The sequence below is a fragment of the Leiobunum rupestre genome, chromosome 1 (genome assembly GCF_980474605.1).
Source record: "Leiobunum rupestre chromosome 1, qqLeiRupe1.1.hap1, whole genome shotgun sequence".
Classification (NCBI taxonomy): domain Eukaryota; kingdom Metazoa; phylum Arthropoda; class Arachnida; order Opiliones; family Sclerosomatidae; genus Leiobunum; species Leiobunum rupestre.
The window spans coordinates 63,777,499-63,792,196 of NC_143384.1; the positions used below are offsets into that span (position 1 = coordinate 63,777,499).

A 14,698-nucleotide genomic window follows, 5' to 3' on the forward strand; every position below is an offset into this window, starting at 1 on the left:
TAATTAATTTTTTTTTCATCTGCTACCATACTCAATGGTTGAACATAGAATAATAAAGGTAATTTTCCACTATATTTAAAGCCAACTTCCCTTACATTTCACTATGAAAACACTGAAGCTTCTTTCAATGCGATAACTTTATTACATGCATTTTTTTCCCAGAATTACGATTATGGAATCGAAAAAAAATATGTGACCACCTTAGAATTACCCAACACAGGTATTCAGAAGAGATGGTGTTCAATTTAAAAAAATTACTTTTTTTGGATCCACCCTATATCAGTTATAAAAAACCTGAAATTATTTATTTTTTTCAATTCTAATTTAACCATCACTTTAATAACGGTAACTTCCCTTAAATTTCAAACTGAAAACACTAAAGTTTCATGCAATCCAATAACTTTGACTTTTGAAAATTTTTCATTCAGAATCATCACATTAAATGGGAGCCACTCTGTATCGTAAAATTAAAAACTCAAGCATTGTTTTTATCAAGTTAATTTTAAACATATCTTAAAACACGCTTCCCTAAGTCTGACTAGCTCTGTAGGTTAATAATAAAATAGCTAAATATTTTTTGGGAGTCAATAATTTTGATTCTGAGTGAAATATTTGCATATATTACAGTATTAGTTTGGCTAATTAATTTTTTTTCATCTGCTACCATACTCAATGGGTGAACATAGAATAACAAGGGTAATTTTCCATTATATTTAAAACCAACTTCCCTTACAGTTCACTATGGAAACACTGAAGCTTCTTTCAATGCGATAACTTAATGACATGCAATTTTTTTGCCCAGAATTACAATAATTGAATCGAAAAATTATCCAACTCGGCTTATTACGCGGATAATACAGAAATATAAATTACTTGATCAAAACGTTTTACGAATAATTTTGAGAGCTTTATCTATTGAATAAAAGTTAACCATCCCCAACCTCAAGGGTGGTATCGCGCTTAGATAGAAGACCCGATATGTTCGCGAATTCCGACAACGACCATAATTTCAAACTATGTTTTTTATATTTTTTATTTATTTCTTTCTTTTATTTTGTTTAATTATATATATTTAAAATTGAAGCTGAAACAAATTTTAAAATGACTTTGGTTTCCCCATAAGACATGCTACCCTCCCCACCTCGCCGTCTTGCACGCGTGCGCTGATTTCCCCTGGGGGGGGGCGCGGTCTGGGGCGCGGATTTCTCGGGGGGGGGGGGGCGCGGTCGGGGGAACTTTGGGACGAAAAAATATTTATGCATACATATAGTGGAGGCTACTGTTCTTTAGCCGCGCGCGTTTTTTCTCAAAGGCTAGTGTTACGTCGTCATAAACGGAGTATAAATTCCCGTCGCGCGACTACACCCCGTTTTATTCATAACTAAACCCTCAGTATCGTGTTGGTGGCATGGCGAGAATGGCCGTTGTCGAATTTGACTTTCTACTAGGAAAATCCGCCTCGCGCTCCGGCGGAGACCCCCCCGACATTGTCGTGAAGGAACTAGCTATATCAACAGTATCGACCCCTCCCGCCGTTCAAGCTTGGACTTTCGAACAACCCTATCCAGTACAACAACTTCCGAACGCCATTAAAAGACAAAACGGCTGGGTGTCTAGGAACCTTCACGGTATTTGCTGGACCGCGGGGTATCTCCCCTATTATAAACTACCCGCCTGCCTTATATCAGCTGTTTCGAGTGCTGATATGATTTTTACAAAAGGAGACGTAAAGTGTAAATTTTTAGCCGATTATACTGAGACCGCCATATACGATTTGGAAACTTTTGACTGTCCCCGAGCTGCGACTTTTGATACGCCCCCGCCAGTGAAATGTCTATTCAGACATCAAACTCTAAACACCCGACAACCGTGTTCTTTGGAACGAAGTCTACTTTTCGCCGACTGGATTACCCAGAACCGCGCTGAAATAGATAACCAAATACGATGTCCATTTTAATTTTTTTTGTATCGCACTATAATATTTTTATTTGACTCGTAAAAGAAAAATAATTTTTGTAATATATCATCTTATAGCATAATGACGTTCCTTTTTTAACATATGAATAAAAAGGGCTTTTAATATATTAACAGAAGAAAATGAATAAAAAGAAATTATCCGCAATTTTCAAGAAGATGAGCGCTGGAAGAGCCAGGATAGCTTAGTCGGTAAAGCTTGAGGGTTTTAACCTAAAAAGCCTCTGTTGAAGCAAGAAGATGAGCGCTGGAAGAGCCAGGATAGCTTAGTCGGTAAAGCTTGAGGGTTTTAACCTAAAGAGCCTCTGTTGAAGCCACAGTTTAAGAGGGAAGCCTGTTTGAAGAAAACTAAAATTTTTAAATTTCGTTGTCGGTTTTAATGAATGTTATGACGTTACGATTTTGCCCGCTGAGGGTCGCCCGTGTAGCTCAGTCGGTAGAGCGTAAGGCTTTTAACCTAACAGTCCTGGGTTCGAGCCCCAGTTCGGGTGCTTAACCTTTTACGGGAAGTTAAGAAACGTTCGACGGATGTGGTTAGGGAGATATTCAAGACCTTGAAAAAAAGCGGAAGTTATTTATTTCCCAATCCAAATATTGAACTACTTACGTCTGTTCGCCAGGCGTTGTTTAAAATCACATATAGTCAGAGTCCTTTTCGTTGTTACTAGTTGCCCATACTGGAATTTAAATAAAAAATGTTGTATAAAAATCTTTTAATTTTTTTTCTATTGCATAGAAACTGTTTTTCATGTTTTCAAAAAAAGGAATCGAACCTGACTTTCTTGGGTGGTCTGATAATTAAAACCGCACTTAAAGGCCAACCAATGACGGTTTCCCACGGGAAATTTTGTGTGCTGCATTAAGACCTTAGCCAGTTCTTACGTCGTTATAAAACCTTGTTTAGTTTGGGCTCTCCGAGTGCCCCATACTGACGGCAAAATTCACGCGGTAGTTATATCTCCACAGCCCGATGATCGTCAGAGTCTCCACCCTCATAAAATCCTCTAATTTATGCTTCCAAGACGCTGGATAACTAATGGACGCCTCAATTCCTAGTCAGCGCCAGTTGCCAAGGTGGAAACTTTCAATCATAATGACGTTCCTTTTTTAACATATGAATAAAAAGGGCTTTTAATATATTAACAGAAGAAAATGAATAAAAAGAAATTATCCGCAATTTTCAAGAAGATGAGCGCTGGAAGAGCCAGGATAGCTTAGTCGAAAAGCTTGAGGGTTTTAACCTAAAAAGCCTCTGTTGAAGCAAGAAGATGAGCGCTGGAAGAGCCAGGATAGCTTAGTCGGTAAAGCTTGAGGGTTTTAACCTAAAGAGCCTCTGTTGAAGCCACAGTTTAAGAGGGAAGCCTGTTTGAAGAAAACTAAAATTTTTAAATTTCGTTGTCGGTTTAATTGAATGTTATGACGTTACGATTTTGCCCGCTGAGGGTCGCCCGTGTAGCTCAGTCGGTAGAGCGTTAGGCTTTTAACCTAACGGTCCTGGGTTCTAGCCCCAGTTCGGGTGCTTAACCTTTTACGGCAAGTTAAGAAACGTTCGACGGATGTGGTTAGGGAGAAATTCGTGACCTTGAAAAAAAGCGGAAGTTATTTATTTCCAAATCCAAATATTGAACTACTTACGTCTGTTCGCCAGGCGTTGTTTAAAATGACATATAGTCAGAGTCCTTTTCGTTGTTACTCGTTGCCCATACTGGAATTTAAATAAAAAATGTTGTATAAAAATCTTTTAATTTTTTTTCTATTGCATAGAAACTGTTTTTCATGTTTTCAAAAATTTGAATCGAAACTGACTTTCTTGGGTGGTCTGATAATTAAAACCGCACTTAAAGGCCAACCAATGACGGTTTCCCACGGGAAATTTTGTGTGCTGCATTAAGACCTTAGCCAGTTCCTACGTCGTTATAAAACCTTGTTCAGTTTGGGCTCTCCGAGTGCCCCATACTGACGGCAAAATTCACGCGGTAGTTATATCTCCACAGCCCGATGATCGTCAGAGTCTCCACCCTCATAAAATCCTCTAATTTATGCTTCTAAGACGCTCGATAACTAATGGACGCCTCAATTCCTAGTCAGCGCCAGTTGCCAAGGTGGAAACTTTCAATCATAATGACGTTCCTTTTTTAACATATGAATAAAAAGGGCTTTTAATATATTAACAGAAGAAAATGAATAAAAAGAAATTATCCGCAATTTTCAAGAAGATGAGCGCTGAAAGAGCCAGGATAGCTTAGTCGGTAAAGCTTGAGGGTTTTAACCTAAAGAGCCTCTGTTGAAGCAAGAAGATGAGCGCTGGAAGAGCCAGGATAGCTTAGTCGGTAAAGCTTGAGGGTTTTAACCTAAAGAGCCTCTGTTGAAGCCACAGTTTAAGAGGGAAGCCTGTTTGAAGAAAACTAAAATTTTTAAATTTCGTTGTCGGTTTGATTGAATGTTGTGACGTTACGATTTTGCCCGCTGAGGGTCGCCCGTGTAGCTCAGTCGGTAGAGCGTTAGGCTCTTAACCTAACGGGCCTGGGTTCGAGCCCCAGTTCGGGTGCTTAACCTTTTGCGGAAAGTTAAGAAACGTTCGACGGATGTGGTTTGCGATAAATTCGTGACCTTGAAAAAAAGCGGAAATTATTTATTTCCAAATCCAAATATTGAACTATTTACGTCTGTTCGCCAGGCGTTGTTTAAAATGACATATAGTCAGAGTCCTTTTCGTTGTTACTCGTTGCCCATACTGGAATTTAAATAAAGAATGTTGTATAAAAATCTTTTAATTTTTTTTCTATTGCATAGAAACTGTTTTTCATGTTTTCAAAAATTTGAATCGAAACTGACTTTCTTGGGTGGTCTGATAATTAAAAACGCACTTAAAGGCCAACCAATGACGGTTTCCCACGGGAAATTTTGTGTGCTGCATTAAGACCTTAGCCAGTTCTTACGTCGTTATAAAACCTTGTTCAGTTTGGGCTCTCCGAGTGCCCCATACTGACGACCAAATTCACGCGGTAGTTATATCTCCACAGCCCGATGATCGTCAGAGTCTCCACCGTCATAAAATCCTCTAATTTATGCTTCCAAGACGCTGGATAAGTAATGGACGCCTCAATTCCTAGTCAGCGCCAGTTGCCAAGGTGGAAACTTTCAATCATAATGACGTTCCTTTTTTAACATATGAATAAAAAGGGCTTTTAATATATTAACAGAAGAAAATGAATAAAAAGAAATTATCCGCAATTTTCAAGAAGATGAGCGCTGGAAGAGCCAGGATAGCTTAGTCTGTAAAGCTTGAGGGTTTTAACCTAAAGAGCCTCTGTTGAAGCAAGAAGATGAGCGCTGGAAGAGCCAGGATAGCTTAGTCGGTAAAGCTTGAGGGTTTTAACCTAAAGAGCCTCTGTTGAAGCCACAGTTTAAGAGGGAAGCCTGTTTGAAGAAAACTAAAATTTTTAAATTTCGTTGTCGGTTTTATTGAATGTTGTGACGTTACGATTTTGCCCGCTGAGGGTCGCCCGTGTAGCTCAGTCGGTAGAGCGTTAGGCTCTTAACCTAACGGTCCTGGGTTCGAGACCCAGTTCGGGTGCTTAACCTTCTGCGGGAAGTTAAGAAACGTTCGACGGATGTGGTTTGCGATAAATTCGTGACCTTGAAAAAAAGCGGAAGTTATTTATTTCCAAATCCAAATATTGAACTACTTACGTCTGTTCGCCAGGCGTTGTTTAAAATGACATATAGTCAGAGTCCTTTTCGTTGTTACTCGTTGCCCATACTGGAATTTAAATAAAAAATGTTGTATAAAAATCTTTTAATTTTTTTTTCGATTGCATAGAAACTGTTTTTCATGTTTTCAAAAAAAGGAATCGAACCTGACTTTCTTGGGTGGTCTGATAATTAAAACCGCACTTTAAGGCCAACCAATGACGGTTTCCCACGGGAAATTTTGTGTGCTGCATTAAGACCTTAGCCAGTTTTTACGTCGTTATAAAACCTTGTTCAGTTTGGGCTCTCCGAGTGCCCCATACTGACGGCAAAATTCACGCGGTAGTTATATCTCCACAGCCCGATGATCGTCAGAGTCTCCACCCTCTTAAAATCCTCTAATTTATGCTTCCAAGACGCTGGATAACTAATGGACGCCTCAATTCCTAGTCAGCGCCAGTTGCCAAGGTGGAAACTTTCAATCATAATGACGTTCCTTTTTTAACATATGAATAAAAAGGGCTTTTAATATATTAACAGAAGAAAATGAATAAAAAGAAATTATCCGCAATTTTCAAGAAGATGAGCGCTGGAAGAGCCAGGATAGCTTAGTCGGTAAAGCTTGAGGGTTTTAACCTAAAAAGCCTCTGTTGAAGCAAGAAGATGAGCGCTGGAAGAGCCAGGATAGCTTAGTCGGTAAAGCTTGAGGGTTTTAACCTAAAGAGCCTCTGTTGAAGCCACAGTTTAAGAGGGAAGCCTGTTTGAAGAAAACTAAAATTTTTAAATTTCGTTGTCGGTTTTAATGAATGTTATGACGTTACGATTTTGCCCGCTGAGGGTCGCCCGTGTAGCTCAGTCTGTAGAGCGTAAGGCTTTTAATCTAACAGTCCTGGGTTCGAGCCCCAGTTCGGGTGCTTAACCTTTTACGGGAAGTTAAGAAACGTTCGACGGATGTGGTTAGGGAGATATTCAAGACCTTGAAAAAAAGCGGAAGTTATTTATTTCCCAATCCAAATATTGAACTACTTACGTCTGTTCGCCAGGCGTTGTTTAAAATGACATATAGTCAGAGTCCTTTTCGTTGTTACTAGTTGCCCATACTGGAATTTAAATAAAAAATGTTGTATAAAAATCTTTTAATTTTTTTTCTATTGCATAGAAACTGTTTTTCATGTTTTCAAAAAAAGGAATCGAACCTGACTTTCTTGGGTGGTCTGATAATTAAAACCGCACTTAAAGGCCAACCAATGACGGTTTCCCACGGGAAATTTTGTGTGCTGCATTAAGACCTTAGCCAGTTCTTACGTCGTTATAAAACCTTGTTTAGTTTGGGCTCTCCGAGTGCCCCATACTGACGGCAAAATTCACGCGGTAGTTATATCTCCACAGCCCGATGATCGTCAGAGTCTCCACCCTCATAAAATCCTCTAATTTATGCTTCCAAGACGCTGGATAACTAATGGACGCCTCAATTCCTAGTCAGCGCCAGTTGCCAAGGTGGAAACTTTCAATCATAATGACGTTCCTTTTTTAACATATGAATAAAAAGGGCTTTTAATATATTAACAGAAGAAAATGAATAAAAAGAAATTATCCGCAATTTTCAAGAAGATGAGCGCTGGAAGAGCCAGGATAGCTTAGTCGAAAAGCTTGAGGGTTTTAACCTAAAAAGCCTCTGTTGAAGCAAGAAGATGAGCGCTGGAAGAGCCAGGATAGCTTAGTCGGTAAAGCTTGAGGGTTTTAACCTAAAGAGCCTCTGTTGAAGCCACAGTTTAAGAGGGAAGCCTGTTTGAAGAAAACTAAAATTTTTAAATTTCGTTGTCGGTTTAATTGAATGTTATGACGTTACGATTTTGCCCGCTGAGGGTCGCCCGTGTAGCTCAGTCGGTAGAGCGTTAGGCTTTTAACCTAACGGTCCTGGGTTCTAGCCCCAGTTCGGGTGCTTAACCTTTTACGGCAAGTTAAGAAACGTTCGACGGATGTGGTTAGGGAGAAATTCGTGACCTTGAAAAAAAGCGGAAGTTATTTATTTCCAAATCCAAATATTGAACTACTTACGTCTGTTCGCCAGGCGTTGTTTAAAATGACATATAGTCAGAGTCCTTTTCGTTGTTACTCGTTGCCCATACTGGAATTTAAATAAAAAATGTTGTATAAAAATCTTTTAATTTTTTTTCTATTGCATAGAAACTGTTTTTCATGTTTTCAAAAATTTGAATCGAAACTGACTTTCTTGGGTGGTCTGATAATTAAAACCGCACTTAAAGGCCAACCAATGACGGTTTCCCACGGGAAATTTTGTGTGCTGCATTAAGACCTTAGCCAGTTCCTACGTCGTTATAAAACCTTGTTCAGTTTGGGCTCTCCGAGTGCCCCATACTGACGGCAAAATTCACGCGGTAGTTATATCTCCACAGCCCGATGATCGTCAGAGTCTCCACCCTCATAAAATCCTCTAATTTATGCTTCTAAGACGCTCGATAACTAATGGACGCCTCAATTCCTAGTCAGCGCCAGTTGCCAAGGTGGAAACTTTCAATCATAATGACGTTCCTTTTTTAACATATGAATAAAAAGGGCTTTTAATATATTAACAGAAGAAAATGAATAAAAAGAAATTATCCGCAATTTTCAAGAAGATGAGCGCTGAAAGAGCCAGGATAGCTTAGTCGGTAAAGCTTGAGGGTTTTAACCTAAAGAGCCTCTGTTGAAGCAAGAAGATGAGCGCTGGAAGAGCCAGGATAGCTTAGTCGGTAAAGCTTGAGGGTTTTAACCTAAAGAGCCTCTGTTGAAGCCACAGTTTAAGAGGGAAGCCTGTTTGAAGAAAACTAAAATTTTTAAATTTCGTTGTCGGTTTGATTGAATGTTGTGACGTTACGATTTTGCCCGCTGAGGGTCGCCCGTGTAGCTCAGTCGGTAGAGCGTTAGGCTCTTAACCTAACGGGCCTGGGTTCGAGCCCCAGTTCGGGTGCTTAACCTTTTGCGGAAAGTTAAGAAACGTTCGACGGATGTGGTTTGCGATAAATTCGTGACCTTGAAAAAAAGCGGATATTATTTATTTCCAAATCCAAATATTGAACTATTTACGTCTGTTCGCCAGGCGTTGTTTAAAATGACATATAGTCAGAGTCCTTTTCGTTGTTACTCGTTGCCCATACTGGAATTTAAATAAAGAATGTTGTATAAAAATCTTTTAATTTTTTTTCTATTGCATAGAAACTGTTTTTCATGTTTTCAAAAATTTGAATCGAAACTGACTTTCTTGGGTGGTCTGATAATTAAAACCGCACTTAAAGGCCAACCAATGACGGTTTCCCACGGGAAATTTTGTGTGCTGCATTAAGACCTTAGCCAGTTCTTACGTCGTTATAAAACCTTGTTCAGTTTGGGCTCTCCGAGTGCCCCATACTGACGACCAAATTCACGCGGTAGTTATATCTCCACAGCCCGATGATCGTCAGAGTCTCCACCGTCATAAAATCCTCTAATTTATGCTTCCAAGACGCTGGATAAGTAATGGACGCCTCAATTCCTAGTCAGCGCCAGTTGCCAAGGTGGAAACTTTCAATCATAATGACGTTCCTTTTTTAACATATGAATAAAAAGGGCTTTTAATATATTAACAGAAGAAAATAAATAAAAAGAAATTATCCGCAATTTTCAAGAAGATGGGCGCTGGAAGAGCCAGGATAGCTTAGTCGGTAAAGCTTGAGGGTTTTAACCTAAAGAGCCTCTGTTGAAGCAAGAAGATGAGCGCTGGAAGAGCCAGGATAGCTTAGTCGGTAAAGCTTGAGGGTTTTAACCTAAAGAGCCTCTGTTGAAGCCACAGTTTAAGAGGGAAGCCTGTTTGAAGAAAACTAAAATTTTTAAATTTCGTTGTCGGTTTGATTGAATGTTGTGACGTTACGATTTTGCCCGCTGAGGGTCGCCCGTGTAGCTCAGTCGGTAGAGCGTTAGGCTCTTAACCTAACGGGCCTGGGTTCGAGCCCCAGTTCGGGTGCTTAACCTTTTGCGGAAAGTTAAGAAACGTTCGACGGATGTGGTTTGCGATAAATTCAAGACCTTGAAAAAAAGCGGAAGTTATTTATTTCCAAATCCAAATATTGAACTACTTACGTCTGTTCGCCAGGCGTTGTTTAAAATGACATATAGTCAGAGTCTTTTTCGTTGTTACTCGTTGCCCATACTGGAATTTAAATAAAAAATGTTGTATAAAAATCTTTTAATTTTTTTCTATTGCATAGAAACTGTTTTTATGTTTTCAAAAAATTGAATCGAAACTGACTTTCTTGGGTGGTCTGATAATTAAAACCGCACTTAAAGGCCAACCAATGACGGTTTCCCACGGGAAATTTTGTGTGCTGCATTAAGACCTTAGCCAGTTCTTACGTCGTTATAAAACCTTGTTTAGTTTGGGCTCTCCGAGTGCCCCATACTGACGGCAAAATTCACGCGGTAGTTATATCTCCACAGCCCGATGATCGTCAGAGTCTCCACCCTCATAAAATCCTCTAATTTATGCTTCCAAGACGCTGGATAACTAATGGACGCCTCAATTCCTAGTCAGCGCCAGTTGCCAAGGTGGAAACTTTCAATCATAATGACGTTCCTTTTTTAACATATGAATAAAAAGGGCTTTTAATATATTAACAGAAGAAAATGAATAAAAAGAAATTATCCGCAATTTTCAAGAAGATGAGCGCTGGAAGAGCCAGGATAGCTTAGTCGGTAAAGCTTGAGGGTTTTAACCTAAAGAGCCTCTGTTGAAGAAAGAAGATGAGCGCTGGAAGAGCCAGGATAGCTTAGTCGGTAAAGCTTGAGGGTTTTAACCTAAAGAGCCTCTGTTGAAGCCACAGTTTAAGAGGGAAGCCTGTTTGAAGAAAACTAAAATTTTTAAATTTCGTTGTCGGTTTGATTGAATGTTGTGACGTTACGATTTTGCCCGCTGAGGGTCGCCCGTGTAGCTCAGTCGGTAGAGCGTTAGGCTCTTAACCTAACGGGCCTGGGTTCGAGCCCCAGTTCGGGTGCTTAACCTTTTGCGGAAAGTTAAGAAACGTTCGACGGATGTGGTTTGCGATAAATTCAAGACCTTGAAAAAAAGCGGAAGTTATTTATTTCCAAATCCAAATATTGAACTACTTACGTCTGTTCGCCAGGCGTTGTTTAAAATGACATATAGTCAGAGTCTTTTTCGTTGTTACTCGTTGCCCATACTGGAATTTAAATAAAAAATGTTGTATAAAAATCTTTTAATTTTTTTCTATTGCATAGAAACTGTTTTTATGTTTTCAAAAAATTGAATCGAAACTGACTTTCTTGGGTGGTCTGATAATTAAAACCGCACTTAAAGGCCAACCAATGACGGTTTCCCACGGGAAATTTTGTGTGCTGCATTAAGACCTTAGCCAGTTCTTACGTCGTTATAAAACCTTGTTTAGTTTGGGCTCTCCGAGTGCCCCATACTGACGGCAAAATTCACGCGGTAGTTATATCTCCACAGCCCGATGATCGTCAGAGTCTCCACCCTCATAAAATCCTCTAATTTATGCTTCCAAGACGCTGGATAACTAATGGACGCCTCAATTCCTAGTCAGCGCCAGTTGCCAAGGTGGAAACTTTCAATCATAATGACGTTCCTTTTTTAACATATGAATAAAAAGGGCTTTTAATATATTAACAGAAGAAAATGAATACAAAGAAATTATCCGCAATTTTCAAGAAGATGAGCGCTGGAAGAGCCAGGATAGCTTAGTCGGTAAAGCTTGAGGGTTTTAACCTAAAGAGCCTCTGTTGAAGAAAGAAGATGAGCGCTGGAAGAGCCAGGATAGCTTAGTCGGTAAAGCTTGAGGGTTTTAACCTAAAGAGCCTCTGTTGAAGCCACAGTTTAAGAGGGAAGCCTGTTTGAAGAAAACTAAAATTTTTAAATTTCGTTGTCGGTTTGATTGAATGTTGTGACGTTACGATTTTGCCCGCTGAGGGTCGCCCGTGTAGCTCAGTCGGTAGAGCGTTAGGCTCTTAACCTAACGGGCCTGGGTTCGAGCCCCAGTTCGGGTGCTTAACCTTTTGCGGAAAGTTAAGAAACGTTCGACGGATGTGGTTTGCGATAAATTCAAGACCTTGAAAAAAAGCGGAAGTTATTTATTTCCAAATCCAAATATTGAACTACTTACGTCTGTTCGCCAGGCGTTGTTTAAAATGACATATAGTCAGAGTCTTTTTCGTTGTTACTCGTTGCCCATACTGGAATTTAAATAAAAAATGTTGTATAAAAATCTTTTAATTTTTTTCTATTGCATAGAAACTGTTTTTATGTTTTCAAAAAATTGAATCGAAACTGACTTTCTTGGGTGGTCTGATAATTAAAACCGCACTTAAAGGCCAACCAATGACGGTTTCCCACGGGAAATTTTGTGTGCTGCATTAAGACCTTAGCCAGTTCTTACGTCGTTATAAAACCTTGTTTAGTTTGGGCTCTCCGAGTGCCCCATACTGACGGCAAAATTCACGCGGTAGTTATATCTCCACAGCCCGATGATCGTCAGAGTCTCCACCCTCATAAAATCCTCTAATTTATGCTTCCAAGACGCTGGATAACTAATGGACGCCTCAATTCCTAGTCAGCGCCAGTTGCCAAGGTGGAAACTTTCAATCATAATGACGTTCCTTTTTTAACATATGAATAAAAAGGGCTTTTAATATATTAACAGAAGAAAATGAATAAAAAGAAATTATCCGCAATTTTCAAGAAGATGAGCGCTGGAAGAGCCAGGATAGCTTAGTCGGTAAAGCTTGAGGGTTTTAACCTAAAGAGCCTCTGTTGAAGAAAGAAGATGAGCGCTGGAAGAGCCAGGATAGCTTAGTCGGTAAAGCTTGAGGGTTTTAACCTAAAGAGCCTCTGTTGAAGCCACAGTTTAAGAGGGAAGCCTGTTTGAAGAAAACTAAAATTTTTAAATTTCGTTGTCGGTTTGATTGAATGTTGTGACGTTACGATTTTGCCCGCTGAGGGTCGCCCGTGTAGCTCAGTCGGTAGAGCGTTAGGCTCTTAACCTAACGGGCCTGGGTTCGAGCCCCAGTTCGGGTGCTTAACCTTTTGCGGAAAGTTAAGAAACGTTCGACGGATGTGGTTTGCGATAAATTCAAGACCTTGAAAAAAAGCGGAAGTTATTTATTTCCAAATCCAAATATTGAACTACTTACGTCTGTTCGCCAGGCGTTGTTTAAAATGACATATAGTCAGAGTCTTTTTCGTTGTTACTCGTTGCCCATACTGGAATTTAAATAAAAAATGTTGTATAAAAATCTTTTAATTTTTTTCTATTGCATAGAAACTGTTTTTATGTTTTCAAAAAATTGAATCGAAACTGACTTTCTTGGGTGGTCTGATAATTAAAACCGCACTTAAAGGCCAACCAATGACGGTTTCCCACGGGAAATTTTGTGTGCTGCATTAAGACCTTAGCCAGTTCTTACGTCGTTATAAAACCTTGTTTAGTTTGGGCTCTCCGAGTGCCCCATACTGACGGCAAAATTCACGCGGTAGTTATATCTCCACAGCCCGATGATCGTCAGAGTCTCCACCCTCATAAAATCCTCTAATTTATGCTTCCAAGACGCTGGATAACTAATGGACGCCTCAATTCCTAGTCAGCGCCAGTTGCCAAGGTGGAAACTTTCAATCATAATGCCGTTCCTTTTTTAACATATGAATAAAAAGGGCTTTTAATATATTAACAGAAGAAAATGAATAAAAAGAAATTATCCGCAATTTTCAAGAAGATGAGCGCTGGAAGAGCCAGGATAGCTTAGTCGGTAAAGCTTGAGGGTTTTAACCTAAAGAGCCTCTGTTGAAGCAAGAAGATGAGCGCTGGAAGAGCCAGGATAGCTTAGTCGGTAAAGCTTGAGGGTTTTAACCTAAAGAGCCTCTGTTGAAGCCACAGTTTAAGAGGGAAGCCTGTTTGAAGAAAACTAAAATTTTTAAATTTCGTTGTCGGTTTTATTGAATGTTGTGACGTTACGATTTTGCCCGCTGAGGGTCGCCCGTGTAGCTCAGTCGGTAGAGCGTTAGGCTCTTAACCTAACGGTCCTGGGTTCGAGACCCAGTTCGGGTGCTTAACCTTCTGCGGGAAGTTAAGAAACGTTCGACGGATGTGGTTTGCGATAAATTCGTGACCTTGAAAAAAAGCGGAAGTTATTTATTTCCAAATCCAAATATTGAACTACTTACGTCTGTTCGCCAGGCGTTGTTTAAAATGACATATAGTCAGAGTCCTTTTCGTTGTTACTCGTTGCCCATACTGGAATTTAAATAAAAAATGTTGTATAAAAATCTTTTAATTTTTTTTCTATTGCATAGAAACTGTTTTTCATGTTTTCAAAAAAAGGAATCGAACCTGACTTTCTTGGGTGGTCTGATAATTAAAACCGCACTTAAAGGCCAACCAATGACGGTTTCCCACGGGAAATTTTGTGTGCTGCATTAAGACCTTAGCCAGTTCTTACGTCGTTATAAAACCTTGTTTAGTTTGGGCTCTCCGAGTGCCCCATACTGACGGCAAAATTCACGCGGTAGTTATATCTCCACAGCCCGATGATCGTCAGAGTCTCCACCCTCATAAAATCCTCTAATTTATGCTTCCAAGACGCTGGATAACTAATGGACGCCTCAATTCCTAGTCAGCGCCAGTTGCCAAGGTGGAAACTTTCAATCATAATGACGTTCCTTTTTTAACATATGAATAAAAAGGGCTTTTAATATATTAACAGAAGAAAATGAATAAAAAGAAATTATCCGCAATTTTCAAGAAGATGAGCGCTGGAAGAGCCAGGATAGCTTAGTCGGTAAAGCTTGAGGGTTTTAACCTAAAAAGCCTCTGTTGAAGCAAGAAGATGAGCGCTGGAAGAGCCAGGATAGCTTAGTCGGTAAAGCTTGAGGGTTTTAACCTAAAGAGCCTCTGTTGAAGCCACAGTTTAAGAGGGAAGCCTGTTTGAAGAAAACTAAAATTTTTAAATTTCGTTGTCGGTTTTAATGAAT

At 39.7% G+C, this 14,698-nt stretch overlaps 8 non-coding genes across 8 annotated transcripts; all 8 read left to right on the forward strand.

Moving 5' to 3' along the window:
- The first annotated feature begins 4,449 nt into the window (after positions 1–4,449).
- Positions 4,450–4,522, forward strand: TRNAK-CUU (transfer RNA lysine (anticodon CUU)). Its single transcript has one exon. It is a non-coding gene; the product is annotated as a tRNA-Lys (tRNA).
- Positions 4,523–5,478: 956 nt separating this feature from the next.
- TRNAK-CUU (transfer RNA lysine (anticodon CUU)) lies at positions 5,479–5,551 on the forward strand. Its single transcript has one exon. It is a non-coding gene; the product is annotated as a tRNA-Lys (tRNA).
- A 3,014-nt stretch (positions 5,552–8,565) lies between these two features.
- On the forward strand, positions 8,566–8,638 carry TRNAK-CUU (transfer RNA lysine (anticodon CUU)). Its single transcript has one exon. It is a non-coding gene; the product is annotated as a tRNA-Lys (tRNA).
- Positions 8,639–9,594: 956 nt separating this feature from the next.
- TRNAK-CUU (transfer RNA lysine (anticodon CUU)) lies at positions 9,595–9,667 on the forward strand. Its single transcript has one exon. It is a non-coding gene; the product is annotated as a tRNA-Lys (tRNA).
- A 954-nt stretch (positions 9,668–10,621) lies between these two features.
- On the forward strand, positions 10,622–10,694 carry TRNAK-CUU (transfer RNA lysine (anticodon CUU)). The gene has a single exon. It is a non-coding gene; the product is annotated as a tRNA-Lys (tRNA).
- Positions 10,695–11,648: 954 nt separating this feature from the next.
- Positions 11,649–11,721, forward strand: TRNAK-CUU (transfer RNA lysine (anticodon CUU)). The gene has a single exon. It is a non-coding gene; the product is annotated as a tRNA-Lys (tRNA).
- Positions 11,722–12,675: 954 nt separating this feature from the next.
- TRNAK-CUU (transfer RNA lysine (anticodon CUU)) lies at positions 12,676–12,748 on the forward strand. Its single transcript has one exon. It is a non-coding gene; the product is annotated as a tRNA-Lys (tRNA).
- Positions 12,749–13,702: 954 nt separating this feature from the next.
- TRNAK-CUU (transfer RNA lysine (anticodon CUU)) lies at positions 13,703–13,775 on the forward strand. Its single transcript has one exon. It is a non-coding gene; the product is annotated as a tRNA-Lys (tRNA).
- The last annotated feature ends 923 nt before the right edge of the window (positions 13,776–14,698 follow it).